The sequence below is a fragment of the Triticum dicoccoides genome, chromosome 5B (genome assembly GCF_002162155.2).
Source record: "Triticum dicoccoides isolate Atlit2015 ecotype Zavitan chromosome 5B, WEW_v2.0, whole genome shotgun sequence".
Lineage (NCBI taxonomy): Eukaryota > Viridiplantae > Streptophyta > Magnoliopsida > Poales > Poaceae > Triticum > Triticum dicoccoides.
In genome coordinates, this window is record NC_041389.1 from 381,800,203 (window position 1) to 381,815,725 (window position 15,523).

Here is a 15,523-nt window from a genome sequence, read left to right on the forward strand (position 1 = left end):
GCCCGAGGACCCCTTAGTCCAGGACTCCCTTAGTTCCCAAGGGGACCACTACCCACCAGGGCACGCCAGGAGGGGCAGGCACACCCTGGTGCCTAGTGGGCACCTGGGTTGCCTTCTAGGGTGTTTCTTATCTTTTTATTTTTCCAAATATTCCAAAACTAACAAAAAATATTTTTGCGGAATTTTCGGGGTCGGTTTACTTACCGTATCACGCACCTCTTCCTTTTCAGGGTTCTAGAGTGTTATGGTATGTCTCTTTTATGTATTTCTCCGGTGTCAAAGTTTGAATAATGTTAGTTTCAACACTAATAAGTGTACCTAAAATATAGTGCTTAATTCTTTGTCCATTGAGCACTTTCGCATCAGTGCCTTCAGCATTATTGATCTTAATAGCTCCAGAGCGGTAAACTTCTTCAACGATATATGGTCCTTCCCACTTTGAGAGAAGTTTTCCTGCAAAAAATCTAAAACAAGCATTGTACAATAGAACATACTCACCCACTTTGAATTCCCATTTTTGGATTCTTTTATCATGCCATCTTTTAACTTTTTCTTTGAACAGTTTGGCATTTTCATAGGCTTGGGTTCTCCATTCATATAATGAGCTAATATCAAATAACCTATTTTCACCGGCAAGTTTGAAATCATAATTGAGTTCTTTAATTGGCCAATATGCCTTATGTTCTAACTCAAGAGGCAAATGACAAGCTTTTCCATAAACTATTTTATATGGAGACATACTCATCGGAATTTTGTAAGCTGTTCTATAGGCCCAAAGTGCATGATCAAGTTTCTTAGACCAATTCTTTCGAGACCTATTGACAGTCTTTTGCAAAATTAAATTTATTTCTCTATTGCTCAATTCAAGTTAACACTAGATTGAGGATGATAAGGGTATGCAATTTTATGGTTGACATGATATTTAGCAAGCAATTTACGAAAAGCACCATGAATAAAATGTGAACCACCATCAGTCATTAAATATCTAGGGACCCCAAACCTCAGGAAAATGACTTCTTTCAACATTTTCATGGAGGTGTTATGATCAGCACTGCTGGTTGGAATAGCTTCTACCCACTTACTGACATAATCATCAACCAAAATATGTGTATACCTATTAGAGGATGGAAAAGGTCCCATATAGTCAAAGCCCCAAACATCAAATGGTTCAATAACAAGTGAATAATTCATAGGCATTTCCTAACGTCTACCAATATTACGAATTCCTTGACATTCATCACAAGATAAAACAAACTTACGAACATCCCTGAAAAGAGTAGGCCAATAAAAACCGGATTGTAGTACCTTATGTGCAGTTCTATCTCCTGCATGGTGTCCTTTGTAGGCTTCAGAGTGACATTTCCGTAGGATTTGTTCTAGTTCATGCTCAGGTATACAACGTCTAATAATACCATCTACTCCTTCTTTATAAAGATGTGGGTCATCCCAAAAGTAATGTTTAAGTCAAAGAAGAATTAATTTTTTTCTTTTGTTGGTATGTGAAACTAGGTGGTATGAATTTAGCAACAATATAATTAGCATAGTCTGTATACCAAGGAGTATTATGAGAAGCATTTATGACAGCTAGTTGTTCATCATGGAAGCTATCATCAATAGGTAGTGGGTCATCAAGGATATTTTCCAACCTAAACAAGTTATTAGCTACGGGATTCTCAGCACCCTTCCTATCAGTAATAGGCAAATCAAATTCTTGTAGCAAAAGAACCCACCTAATAAGTCTAGGATTAGCATCTTTCTTTTCCATAAGATATTTAATGGCAGCATGATCGGTGTGAACAATTAGTTTAGAGCTAACAATGTAGGATCTGAATTTATCACCAGTATACACAACTGCTAAAAATTCTTTCTCAGTAGTAGCATAATTTCTTTGAGCACTATATAGAGTCTTACTAGCATAATGGATAAAATTTAATTTCTTATCGACTCTTTGTACTAGAACAACACGAACAACTTAATCACTAGCATCACACATAATTTCAAAAGTAAGTTCCAATTAGGTGGTTGAACGATAGGTGCAGAAGTTAAGGCTTTCTTAAGTGTTTCAAAGGCTTCTACACAATCATCACCAAAAACAAATGGAACATCTTTTTGCAAGAGATTAGTAAGAGGCCTAGAAATTTTAGAGATGTCTTTAATAAATCTCCTATAGAAACCAACATGACCAAGGAAACTTCTTATACCTTTAATATCTTTAGGACATGGCATTTTCTCAATTGCATCAACTTTAGCTTTATCCACCTCAATACCTTGTTCAAAAAGTTTGTTCCCTAAGACAATACCTTCATTCACCATAAAGTGGCACTTCTCCCAATTCAAGACAAGATTAGTTTGTTCACATCTCTCCAAAACTCGATCAAGGTTGCTTAAGCAATCATCAAAAGAAGTTCCGTAAACGGAAAAATCATCCATGAAAACTTCAACAATCTTTTCACAGAAGTCAGAGAATATAGCAGTCATACATCTTCGAAAGGTGGCAGGTGCATTGCATAAACCCAAAGGCATACGTCTATAAGCATAAGTTCCGAAAGGACAAGCAAAGATGGTCTTCTCTTGCACTCAAATCACTGGCAACTGGTTCAACATAATTAGATCTCTTAAAAAGATTAGCATGTGGATGAGGATCCATATCAATAGATTTTTAGCAAGCGAAGATGCAAGCACATAGAAGATACATGATCACACGAGCAAAGATAGCAAACAAGCAAACAAGAAGATGGAAAAAGGCAAATATTTTTGTATTTTTATGAAAACTTTTTAGAAGTGGGGGAGATGAAAATGAGAGGCAAATGGAAAATAATGTAAATTGCAAGGAGATAAGATTTGTGACTATGAACATGATAGATGTTGATGATGTCTCCCCGGCAACGACGCCAAAAATTCCTTTTGATGCACCTTGAAACTGCGTCGGTATTTACCCAAAGAGGAAGGAATGATGCAGTACAGCTATGGTAGGTATTTCCCTCAGTTATGAAACCAAGGTTATCAATCCAGTAGGAGAACCAAGCAACACTATGTAAACTGTACCTGCACAGAAGGAACAAATACTTGCAACCTGACGCGTAAGAGGGTTGTCAATCCCTCCACGGTAAAAAGATAGATTAAATTGTATATGATTGCACAAATAGATCTAGCAAGAACACAAAATAAAACAAGTAAAGAAAAAGTGCAGCAAGATATTTTTGGGTTTTTGTAAATATAGATCTGAAAACAATATGATAAAAGATAGACCCGGGGGCCATAGATTTCACTAGTGGCTTCTCTCGATAAAATGGCATAAGGTGGGTAAACAAATTACTGTTGGGCAATTGATAGAAGATCAACTAATTATGACGATATCCAAGGCAATGATCATGTATATAGGAATCACGTCCAAGATTAGTAGACCAACTCCTGCCTGCATCTACTACTATTACTCCACACAATGACTAATATCCAGCATGCATCTAGTGTATTAAGTTCATGGAGAAACAGAGTAATGCAATAAGAACGATGACATGATGTAGACAAGATCTATTCATGTAGGAATAGACCCCATCATTTTATCCTTAATAGCAATGATACATACGTGCCTCACTACCCCTTCTATCACTGGGTGAGGACACCACAAGATTGAACCCATCACAAAGCACCTCTTTCCATTGCGAGAAAAATCCATCTAGTCGATCTAACTAAACCAAAGATTCAGAGAAGAAATACGAGGCTATAAATAACCATGCATAAAATAGATCAAAGAAAACTCAAATATTATTCATGGATATAAATCTGATCATAAACTCGAACTTCATCGGATCCCAACAAACACACCACAAAAAGTCATTACATCAAATAAATCTCCAAGAACAACGAGGAGAACATCGTATTGAGAATCAGAAAGAGTGAAGAAGCCATCTAGTTACTGTCTACGGACCCGTAGGCCTATGATGAACTACTCACGCATCATCGGAGGAGCACCAATGAGGATAACGAACCCCTCCATGATCTTGTTCCCCTTCGGTACAGTGTCGGAATAGGGATCTAGATTGGATCTCGTGGTTCTGGAACTTGTGGCGGCCGGAATTGTGTTTTGTCGACTCCCCTAGGGTTTTTGGAATATTTGGGTATTTATAGGGCTGAGAGGCGGTGGAGGAGACCCTCGTGGGCCCCATAACCCGTCAGGGCGCACCTAGGCTTCCTGGCATGCCCTGGTGTCTTCTGGGCCCCACGGGCCTCCTCTCTGGTGCTTCCTTGGCTCCCAAGTTATCTTTTGGTCCAAAAAAATCTCCAAAAAGTTTTGCTGCTTTTGGGCTCTGTTTGAGAGGGATATTCTGCGAAGTAAAAAACAAGCAAAAAACAACAACTGGCACTAGCACTATGTCAATAGGTTAGTCCCAAAAAATGATATAAAGTTGATACAAAATGATTGTAAAACATCCAAGAATGATAATATAACAGCATGGCACAATCAAAAGTTAAAGATACATTGGAGACGTATCAATAATAACAGGATATATCTTCTTCTTATCAAGATAATCATATTTCAAAGTGTCAGGCAATTGTTTTAATTCAAACACAGCATCACCTTTAGGTGGAGGAGGGCCTCCTAGAATTTTAACAGGCAAATTGTGTTTAAGAATAGGTTGTTGCTCAAAGAATATTTTATCTATTTCATTTCTTTCATGCAAGTGCATATCATTTTCATGGTCTAGCAAATATTGTTCTAGCGGATTAGTAGGAGGTACGACAATAGAATCAAGACTAATTATTTCATCCTTACTAGGAAATTCTTTATTATGAGGTTGTCTACCAAACTTAGAGAAATTGAACTCATGAGACACATCACCAAAATTAACACTGACAGTTTCTTTATTGCAATCTATCTTAGCGTTAACAGTGTTCAAGAAAGGTCTACCAAATATTATGGGACAAAAATCATCTTGTGGAGAACCAAGAACTAGAAAATCAATAGGATATTTTATTTTCCCACACAAGACTTCAACATTTCTAACAACCCCAAGTGGTGTAATGATGTCTTAGTTTGCAAGTTTAATAGTAATGTCAATATCTTCTATTTCAGCAGGTGCAATATCATTCATAATTTCTTGATATAAAGTAAAAGGGATAGCACTCACACTAGCAACACAAATCGCATACACCATGATAGCAATGATATCCTATTTTAACTGAGACAACAGGCTTATTCTTATCTTTAGTATCAGGTTTGGCAATTCTAGCAGCTTCATCACAGAAATATATAACATGCCCATCAATATCATCGACCAAGAGATCTTTAACCATAGTAATACAAGGTTCTACTTTAATTTGTGCAGAAGGTCTAGGCGTTCTAATATTACTTTTGTTAACCATGGTTGAAACTTTAGCATGTTCCTTTATCCTAATAGGGAAAGGTGATTTTTCAATATAAGCAGTAGGCACAACTAGGTCAACGTTATAAATGATAGTTTCATCTTTAACTATAACTGGCTCCTCAATCTTTTCTTTAACAGGTGTATGATATTTAAACCATTTCTCCTTAGGGAGATCAACATGATTCACAAAAGAGGCTACTATCTCAGAATCAAGTCCATATTTAGTGCTAAACTTGTGAAAAACATCAGTATCCATAAAAGATTTAACACAAGCTCGAACTTAAGTGTTATACCTGACTCATTACCTTTATTGAGTTCCCAATCTTTGGAGTTGTGTTTCATTCTTCGAAGAAGGTCCCACCTAAATTCAATAATTTTCTTCATAAAAGAGCCAGTCGAAGAAGAATCGAGCATGGTTCAATCATCATGAGAAAGCCGAGCATAAAAATTATGTATAAGAATTTCTCTTGAGAGCTCATGATTGGGGCACGAATACAACATTGAATAAAGCCACCCCCAATCTTGAGCGATGTTTTCTCCTTCACGAGGCAAAAAATTATATATATAATTCCGATCACGATGAACTAGATGAATAGGATAAAACCTTTGATGAAATTCCAATTTCAATCGATTCCAGTCCCAAGCTCCAATATCATCACATAGCCTATACCATGTCAATGCTTCCCCCCCCCCCAAGATAAAGCAAGAACCTTCTTCATAACCTCATCTCTGGGCAAACCTGCAAGATTAAATAATCCACAAACCTCATTCACATAGATTAGGTGCATATCAGGATGTAGTGTTCCATCTCCTGCAAAAGGATTAGCTAACAGTTTCTCTATCATACCCGAAGGAATCTCATAACAAATATTTTCAGTAGGTGTAGTAGGTTGAGGAGAAACTCTCTGTGCTTCCGGTCGAGGTGAAGATACCCCAAACAAACCCATCAAAGGATTGTTCTCCATAGTAACAAGTAACAGTAAATTTTAGCACATAATATAAATTTTTCCTTACCAACTTCCACTTACCAAAAGCGCTTCTCCTCGACAACGGCGCCAGAAAAGAGTCTTGATGACCCACAAGTATAGGGGATCAATCGTAGTCCTTTCGATAAGTAAGAGTGTCGACCCCAATGAGGAGCATAAGGAAATGACAAGTGGTTTTCAGCAAGGTAATTTCTGCAAGCACTGAAATTGTCGGTAAGAGGTAGTTTCATAGCAAGATAATTTATAACAAGTAATAACTAGCAATAGTAACAATAGGTGTAGCAAGGTAGCCCAATCCTTTTTATAGCAAAGGACAGGACGGAATGGTCTCTTATAATATGCAAAGCATTCTTGAGGACACACAGGAATTTCAGCTAGTCACTTTCATCACGTTGGTTTGATCCACATTCACTACTCTTATAATTTGATATGTGAGTGAACTGGTTCTTGGTGTTGTTCTTACTTGAACAAGCCTCCCACTTATGATTAACCCGTCTCACAAGCATCCGCAACTACGAAAGAAGAATCAAGATAAAATCTAACCATGTCATTAAACATATGGATCCAAATCAGCCCCTTACGGAATAGCGCATAAACTAGGGTTTAAGCTTCAGTCACTCTAACAACCCATCATCTAATAACTACTCCACAATGCATTCCCTTATGCCCAAAAATGGTGAAGTTTCATGTAGTCAACATTTACATAACACCACTAAGGGAATCACATCATACATACCATCAAAAAATTGAATGAATATCAAATTCACATGATTACTTATGACAAGATTTCTCCCATGTACTCAAGAACAAAAGTAACTACTCACAAAAATATTGATGCTCAAGATCATAGGGGTATTGAATAGCATATTAGATCTGAACATATAATGTTCTACCGAATAAACCGGCTAGCATCAACTACAACATGTAATCAACACTACTAGTCACCCACAGGTACCAATCTGAGATTTTGATACAAAGATTGAACACAAGAGATGAACTAGGATTTTGAGATGAGATGGTTTTGTTGAAGATGTTGATGAAGAATGGACCTCCCATGATGAGAGGGTCATTGGTGAGGACGATAGATTTGATTTCCCCCTCCCGGAGAGAAGTAGCCCCGACAAAAACGCTCCACCGGAGAGCAAAAGTGCTCCTGCCCAAGTTCCGCCTCGAGACAGTGGCGCTCCATCCCGAAAGTCCTCTCTTTATTTTTTTCTAGGTAAAATGACCTTATATACCAGAAGATGGGCACCGGAGGATGGCCAGGGGGCCACTACCCACCAGGGCGTGCCAAGGGGGAGGGGGTAGGCGCGCCCTAGTGCCTAGTGGGCACCTGGGTGGGCCCCTCTGGTATTTATTTTCTCCAATATTTTTTATATATTCCAAAATAAATCCCCGTAAAATTTCAGCTCATTTGGAGATGTGCAAAATAGGTATCTCTGACATAGCTTTTTCAGGTCCAGAATTCCAGCTGTCGGTAATCTCCCTCTTTATGTAAACCTTGCATATTATGAGAGAAAAGGCATTAGAATTGTTCCACAAAGTGTTATATTGAATAAAACATTATAAATAACAGTAGGAAAACATGATGCAAAATGGTCGTATCAAACAACACCTACACACACAAAAGCAAATACTTGCACCCAACACAAACAAGAGGGTTGTCAATCCCCTTGGCAGTTACTTGCAAGGTTTAAATCTTGTAGTGGTAGAAAGATAAATTGCAAAGATAAAATAGAAAAGAAATAAAAAAATTGCAGCAAAGTATTTTGTGTTTTATATATGATAAAAGTAGACCTGGGGGCCATAGTTTTCACTACAGGCTTCTCTCTTGAACATATAGCATATAGTGGGTGACCAAATTACTGTTGGGCAATTGATAGATAAGTGCATAGTTATGACGATATTTAAGGCAATGGTCATGTATATAGGCAGCACGCCCAAGACAAGTAGACTGACTACCACCTACATCTACTACTATTACTCCACCCATCGACGCTATCCAACATGCATCTAGTGGTATTAAGTTAATAAAACCAGAGTAACACCTTAAGCAAGATGACATGATGTAGACAAAGTAAACTCAACTAATAAGAATAAACCCCATCGTTTTATCCTTAATGGCAACAATACAAATATGTGTCTTGTCCCTTTCTGTCACTCGGATAGAGCACGACAAGATTGAACCCAACACAAAGCACCTCTCCCATTGAAGATAAATCAATCTAGTTGGCCAAACCAAACAGATAGATCAGAGAGAAATACAAAGCTATAACAATCATGCACAAATAAGTTTAGAGAAGACTCAATATTTCTCATGAATATTCAGATCATAAACCCACAATTCATCAGATCCCAACAAACACACCGCAAAAGAAGATTACATCGGACAGAACTCCAAGAAGATTGAGGAGAACATGGTATTGAAGATCAAAGAGAGAGAAGATGCCATCTAGCTACTAGCTATGGACCCGTAGGTCTGTGATAAACTACTTATGCACCATTGCTAGGGCAGCAAGGATGATGTAGAAGCCCTCCGTGATCGATTCCCCCTCTAATACAGTACCGGAAAAGGCCTCCAGATGGGATCGTGGAAGAACATAAGCTTGGGGCGGCAGAAAAAGTGTTTCAGGTGGCTCTTTGGTATATTGGGAATATTTGAGAATTTATAGAGGGATTAGGTAAAGAGCTGCCACGAGGGGCCCACAAGCCTAAGGAGCGCACCTAGCGAGCTTGTCGCTCCCTCATGGCTCTTCTGGTCTTCTCTCGAATCTTCGTGGATCCCTTTTGGTCCAAAAAAATAATCCAAAGATTTCTCTCCGCTTGGACTCCATTTGACATTGATTTTTTGAAAAGCCAAAAACAAGCAGAAAACAACAACTGACATTGGGCACTAGGTTAATTGGTTAGTTCTAGAAAATGATAGAAAATTGCATATAAAACATCCAAGATTGATACTATAATAGCATGGAACAATAAAAAAATTATAGATACGTTGGAGACGTATCAACTTCCATATCCCATCAAGACAAAAACCGATCCCCTTTCCACTCGTTGTGCGGGCGTTGCTGGTTCCTGAGGCGGGTGCAACTATTTTACTTTTTACTAGGCCCACAACCATCGAGACTCACGCGCATGCCCTCTCCTTTGACCATAATCAAAGATCGTTGTGGGCGGACCGAGGGTCTACTAACAGAGTATTAAAATATAGGGTATGCTCAATATATTGAGCATATGCACCCGCTCGTCTGTAAATTCAATCCATAGTTTGTTAAAAAGAAAGTCATGATGTCACGGTAAAAAGATGAACCCAAAGATGCAAAATTTAAAGTTGACAACAAAAAGATTGTCCCAGAAGATCCCCGAGGAGGGCCGCGGCATCATCCATGATGCACACGGGGGCTGCCTCCCTGACCTGGCAGGACATGCATCGGCCAGAGGAGCTGGCCTTGCAGCACACTCCACTGACCAGGCGCCTGACCATGCTACAAGCTTAGCCTGGTGTGGGGCTATATTTAGGGCCATCATCACGACAAACTGGGAGGCGCAAGACAAGATGGGACGATGGACATTGAGGGAGTCTTGGGCTAGGGGTGTCCGGATAGCCGAACTATCATCATTGGCCGGACTCCAAGACTATGAAGATACAAGATTGAAGACTTCTTCCCATGTCCGGATGGGACTTTCCTTGGCGTGGAAGGCAAGCTTGGTGATACGGATATGTAAATCTCCTACCATTGTAACCAACTCTATGTAACCCTAGCCCTCTCCGGTGTCTATATAAACCGGATGGCTTTAGTCCGTAGGACGAACAACAATCATACCATAGTCTAGCTTCTAGGGTTTAGCCTCCTTGATCTCGTGGTAGATCCACTCTTGTAACACACATCATCAATATTAATCAAGCAGGACGTAGGGTTTTACCTCCATCAAGAGGGCCCGAACCTGGGTAAAACATCGTGTCCCTTGTCTCCTGTTACCATCCGCCTAGACGCACAGTTCGGGACCCCCTACCCGAGATCCGCCGGTTTTGACACCGACATTGGTGCTTTCATTGAGAGTTTCTCTATGTCGTCACCGATAGGCTCGATGGCTTCTTCGATCATCAACAACGACGCAGTCCAGGGTGAGACCTTCCTCCCTGGACAGATCTTCGTATTCGGCGGCTTTGCACTGCGGGCCAGTTTGCTGGGCCATCTGGAGCAGATCGAAAGCTACGCCCCTGGCCGTCAGGTCAGATTTGGAAGTTTGAACTTCACGTCTGGCATCCGCAGGGACTTGATCTTTGATGGATTCGAGCCACAGCCAAGCGCGTCGCACTGTCACAATGGGCATGATTTAGCTCTGCAGCCGGACAGTACCCTGGAGACCGCACTCGAGTCCGCTCCAATCTTTAATTCGGAGCCGGCTGCGCAGATCGAGGACGGGTGGCTAGACACCGCCTCGGGAGCTGCAACCTCTACGGCGATAGAGCCATACACTAACCTTGTCCCTCATGAAGCTCGTGGCTCCCAGGTGCCGGACTCCTCGCCGGACTCCGAACCTCCCGCTCCCCTCCGATCGAATCCGATTGGGCGCCGGTCATGGGGTTCACCGCGGCGGACATCTTTCAATACTCACCTTTCAGCGACATCTTGAGTTTGCTAAAGTATCTCTCGTTATCAGGAGAGCCCTGGCCGGACTGCGGTCAGGACGGTTCGGATGCGGACGACGAAGAAATTCAACGCCCACCCACCACCCACTTAGTAGCCACTGTCGACGATCTAACCGACATGCTAGACTTCGACTCTGAAGACATCGACGGCATGGACGACGATGCCGGAGACAACCAAGAACCAGTGCCTATCGGGCACTAGAAAGCCACCCCAACTCACGACGTATACATGGTGGATACACCACAAGGAAGCGATAATGAGGAACAACGGGACGTGGCGAAGGATAACTCCCCCAACAAACAAGCAAAATGGCGACGCAAGCGCCACCCGAAGTGCCGCATCGATAAAAATGGCACCCATACAGACCCGGCCCTAGAGCAGGACGAAGCAGTGGATGGCGAACATGCCACCAAGCAATCATCCGAACACGGTGAACTGGACAAGCAACCCATCCCCGGCGAAAACAAGAGCCTAGACGATCTCACACCAAACACATCACCAGAGCATAAGAACCTTCATAAAAGGCTCGTCGCTACTGCAAGAAGTTTGAAGAAGCAAAAGCGGAAGCTCAAAACAGCAGAGGACGCACTCAGAATGAGATGGAGCAAAGTACTCAATACCGCAGATAAATATGACGCTAGTCGCTAGGCAAAGAGTTACCCAAAGTGCAAGCTGTTGCCCGAAGTCGACGAGGAGGCCTTAGAGCCCCCGCAGTCAAAAAAGAAAGAGGCTGCCTGGCCGGATAGACGACCAGATGACAGGCTAAGAGCAGCAAGGGGCTCCGCACACAAGCCGGCACACGATCAGCATAAAGATCCTCGGAAAAATGATGACCCGGTCAGGTCTATGTATGGGCCAAAAAAGAAGACTCCAAGAAGCAACACAACCCGCCGAGCGTTTGAAGACAACGGCACACCTAAATACAGGGGCGCCGCACACCCACTATGTTTCACCGACGAGGTACTGGATCATGAATTTCCAGCGGGATTCAAACCCGTAAACATAGAGGCATATGACGGAACAACAGACCCCGGAGTCTGGATTGAGGATTATATCCTACACATACATATGGCCAGAGGAGACGATCTCCATGCCATAAAATACCTACCCCTCAAGCTCAAGGGGCCGGCTCGGCATTGGCTCAAAAGCCTCCCAGAAAATACCATTGGAAGTTGGGAAGAGCTCGAGGATGCGTTTCGAGCAAATTTTCAAGGGACTTATGTCCGCCCTCCGGATGTAGATGATTTAAGTCACATAACTCAACAGCCCAGAGAGTCAGCACACAAATTCTAGAACAGGTTCCTCACCAAAAAGAACCAAATAGTCGACTGTCCGGACGCCGAAGCCTTAGCAGACTTTAAGCACAACGTCCGAGACGAATGGCTCGCCAGACACCTCAGCCAGGAAAAACCAAGAACAATGGCCGCACTAACAAGCCTCATGACCCGCTTTTGCACGGAGGAAGACAGCTGGCTGGCTAGATGCAGCACCAGCGACCCGAGTACATCCGAAGTCAGGGATGGAAATGGGAAATCACGACGCAAAAAAGATCAGCGCCGGAATAAGGAAAATGGCCCAAATAGCACGGCGGTTAACGCCGGATTCAAAAGCTCTTGGCCGAATAATAAAACACTGCCCCTCAAGGACAACAGCGATGAGCTATCCAACCTAAACAAAATTCTTGATAGTCTATGTCAAATACATAGTACCTCCGGGAAGCCTGCAAACCATACCCACAGAGATTGTTGGGTCTTCAAACAGTCCGGCCGACTTAACACCGAACGCAAGGGGCTCGACACACCAAGCGAAGACGACGACGAACCCCACAAGCAGCACGCCAGAAAACAGAAGACTTTCCCACTAGAAGTCAAAATAGTGAACTCACTTCATGTGATAACACAAAAACACAGTGCAGCACCTGCCATACCAGGACACGTCCGCAGAATGGGGATAGACCCTACCAAAATTCGCCGTAGCAGCACTTCCTTCAAAGTAGTGACGCCAGGCCTTTAAGCCAATTGTACAGGCTCTGTACCACTAGAGGTTATGTTTGGTTCATCCGACAACCTCCGTCGCGAAAATCTCACTCTCCATATCGCCCCATTTAACAGTGGCCCTCAAGAACTACTGGGACGCGAAGCTTTCACCCGCTTTAACGCAATAACACATTACGCGTCTCTTACGCTTAAAATGCCTGGTCCACGCGGCATAATCTCATTAAAGAGTAACTCCGAGTGTTCCTCGACCACGGAGAACGTGAGGCCGCCTTAACAGCCACACACTAATCCGACCTTGCAGGTCAAAGCCCCTAAAAACAGGTCATTCAGACCTCGGACACGGTTAGGCGAGTCCGGTGTAAATAAACAAGGGGCTTCCCAGCCGCATACCCCTTTACAAGGGGCTGCGCGTATAAACGATGAGAGCCAATAAAGCTCAACTTTATTCATCTTCCAAATTATACTCTATTTTAAATACATCCTTTGCACGATATTTATTCCAAACTAAGTCCTTCTCTTTTACAGATGAAGCACGTGCTACACCCGTCCAGGATACAGCACAAGAGAGACACAGGCGCAGACATGCAGCAGGGACCCATTGCAAGATTCTTTTCAGATTAAGACCCTGCGTAAACCTTTCTTACTGTCTCTTGTTGATACACATCCCCCGGTTTTCTACCATAACCGAGGAGGAGGCTGGCATTTTGGCATCGGCCGCGTCAGAAGTTCCCGCCTGTACCTGGACACTAGGGGCTTAGGGCATTGTTCTGCCCGGTATCATAAAGACTGAACACCTCAAGGAGTGTTCGGCGTCTCGAGTTAGGCCTTATATGCATTAGCTCCGAATCATGTCCTTGGTCAAATGTTGGGTTTGCCCGGCTCTTGTGTTTTGCTGCCTTACGTTCCGCTCCATGGGCTAATGCGGCACCAAGAGAACTACTGCGATTGTGCCCCGGTTCGGCCGGGCGAGCACCTCAGTAGAGAAAGCCGAAAACTGACTGTCATGATATAGCGAGAGACTGGTCAACCACTCGATCGACTATTGGAATGTTTAGAATTCCTCCGCTTTGACAAAGGATCGCTTCGCGGTCAGGCACATACGCGCCCCGAGTTCAGAGAGCGCGGTGCCTCTAGGGGCTATATAGTAGCCCCACCTTCGAGCTCCTATGGCTAAGTGAAAGTAATAAAGCATTATAGTCCGGTTGCCTAGTTTGCTACGCTATCACCTCCTTCAAAAGGACCAAGACATTGGATTAAGTGTGAAAAAGCGCTTTTCTTTTTGCAAACACCCCCGCACTATGTGCGTGGGGGCTGAAGCCAAAGACTGCCATCTTTCAGGTTATACATACATATACGGTCGCACAGGAGATAGTTCAATACTTGAACGCACAAGTATAAAAAGCTATTGCATTATAAACATGATCTCACAAATCATACATGTCATTTGAACATGACATCTTTCGAGCACTGCGACTCTATTAAACGAGCGCCCTGTAGGACTTCCTCAAAATAGTGCTCGGCGGGTAATCGGCTTTTGTCCGAACCCCGGGATGCAACAGCGGTGGCATCCATGTCCGCCCAGTATGTCTTCACACGAGCAAGAGCCATCCGTGCACCTTCTATGAATGCCGACCGCTTCATCGCCTTGATATGCGACACCGCCCCAAGGAATTGCTGTAACAAGCCAAAATAACTCTTCGGCTTGGGCCTTTCCGGCCACAGATGAGCGACCACATCCGTCATGGCAAGTCCGGACAATCTATTCAGCTCAGCCCACTCAGCCAGCCGATCAACCAACGGGAGCGGACGCTCCAGACTATGGAATTGAGACCAGAAAAGCTCTTCCATTTCGTGATCCTCCTGGCTTCGGAAGTGCACGACTGCATCAGCCGCACTCGCCGCCAAATCCAGATAAGGATCCTCAGCACCACACAATTGGCCCAACTGAGCATACTTCGGATCCGTAAACTTGATACGCAGTAGAAAGGGCTTTCTAGCCGCAATGTCTCTGGCCTGACGCAGTTCCTCCTTCATAGCCCGCATCGCACCACGGGCATCCTTGGCTTCGGCGGCGGCCTTCTTCAGGTCCTCTTGCTCCACTCGGCGTTCTCCTTCAAGAACCTCACAGCGGTCGGTAGCATCTTTCAATTTCAAGGCCATTCCGGCCATCTCTTCCCTGCTTCGGCAGTGAGCAGCCTTTTCGGCTTTTAGCTCTTCCGCTGCCTTTGAGGCAGACGCATCACTTTTCCTGGCTTGCTCCTTGGCTCGAGCAAGCTCTGCTCGAAGGTCCTCCACAGGAGCTGCACCATCTGCATCAAGCATATAAATTGTAAGGAACGGGCGTCAGCTCCCTTACTAGGCAACCGCGGAGCAACCACCTACCTTGCGACTCATTAAGTCGCTTATTGACCAGCGCGATGTCCGCATTCGCAACATCGAGTTGCCTCTTCAGTTTGGCAACTCCATTAGTTCGGCTGGCCACCGAACGTTCCGCCACCTGCATAGGAAAGGCGACATTC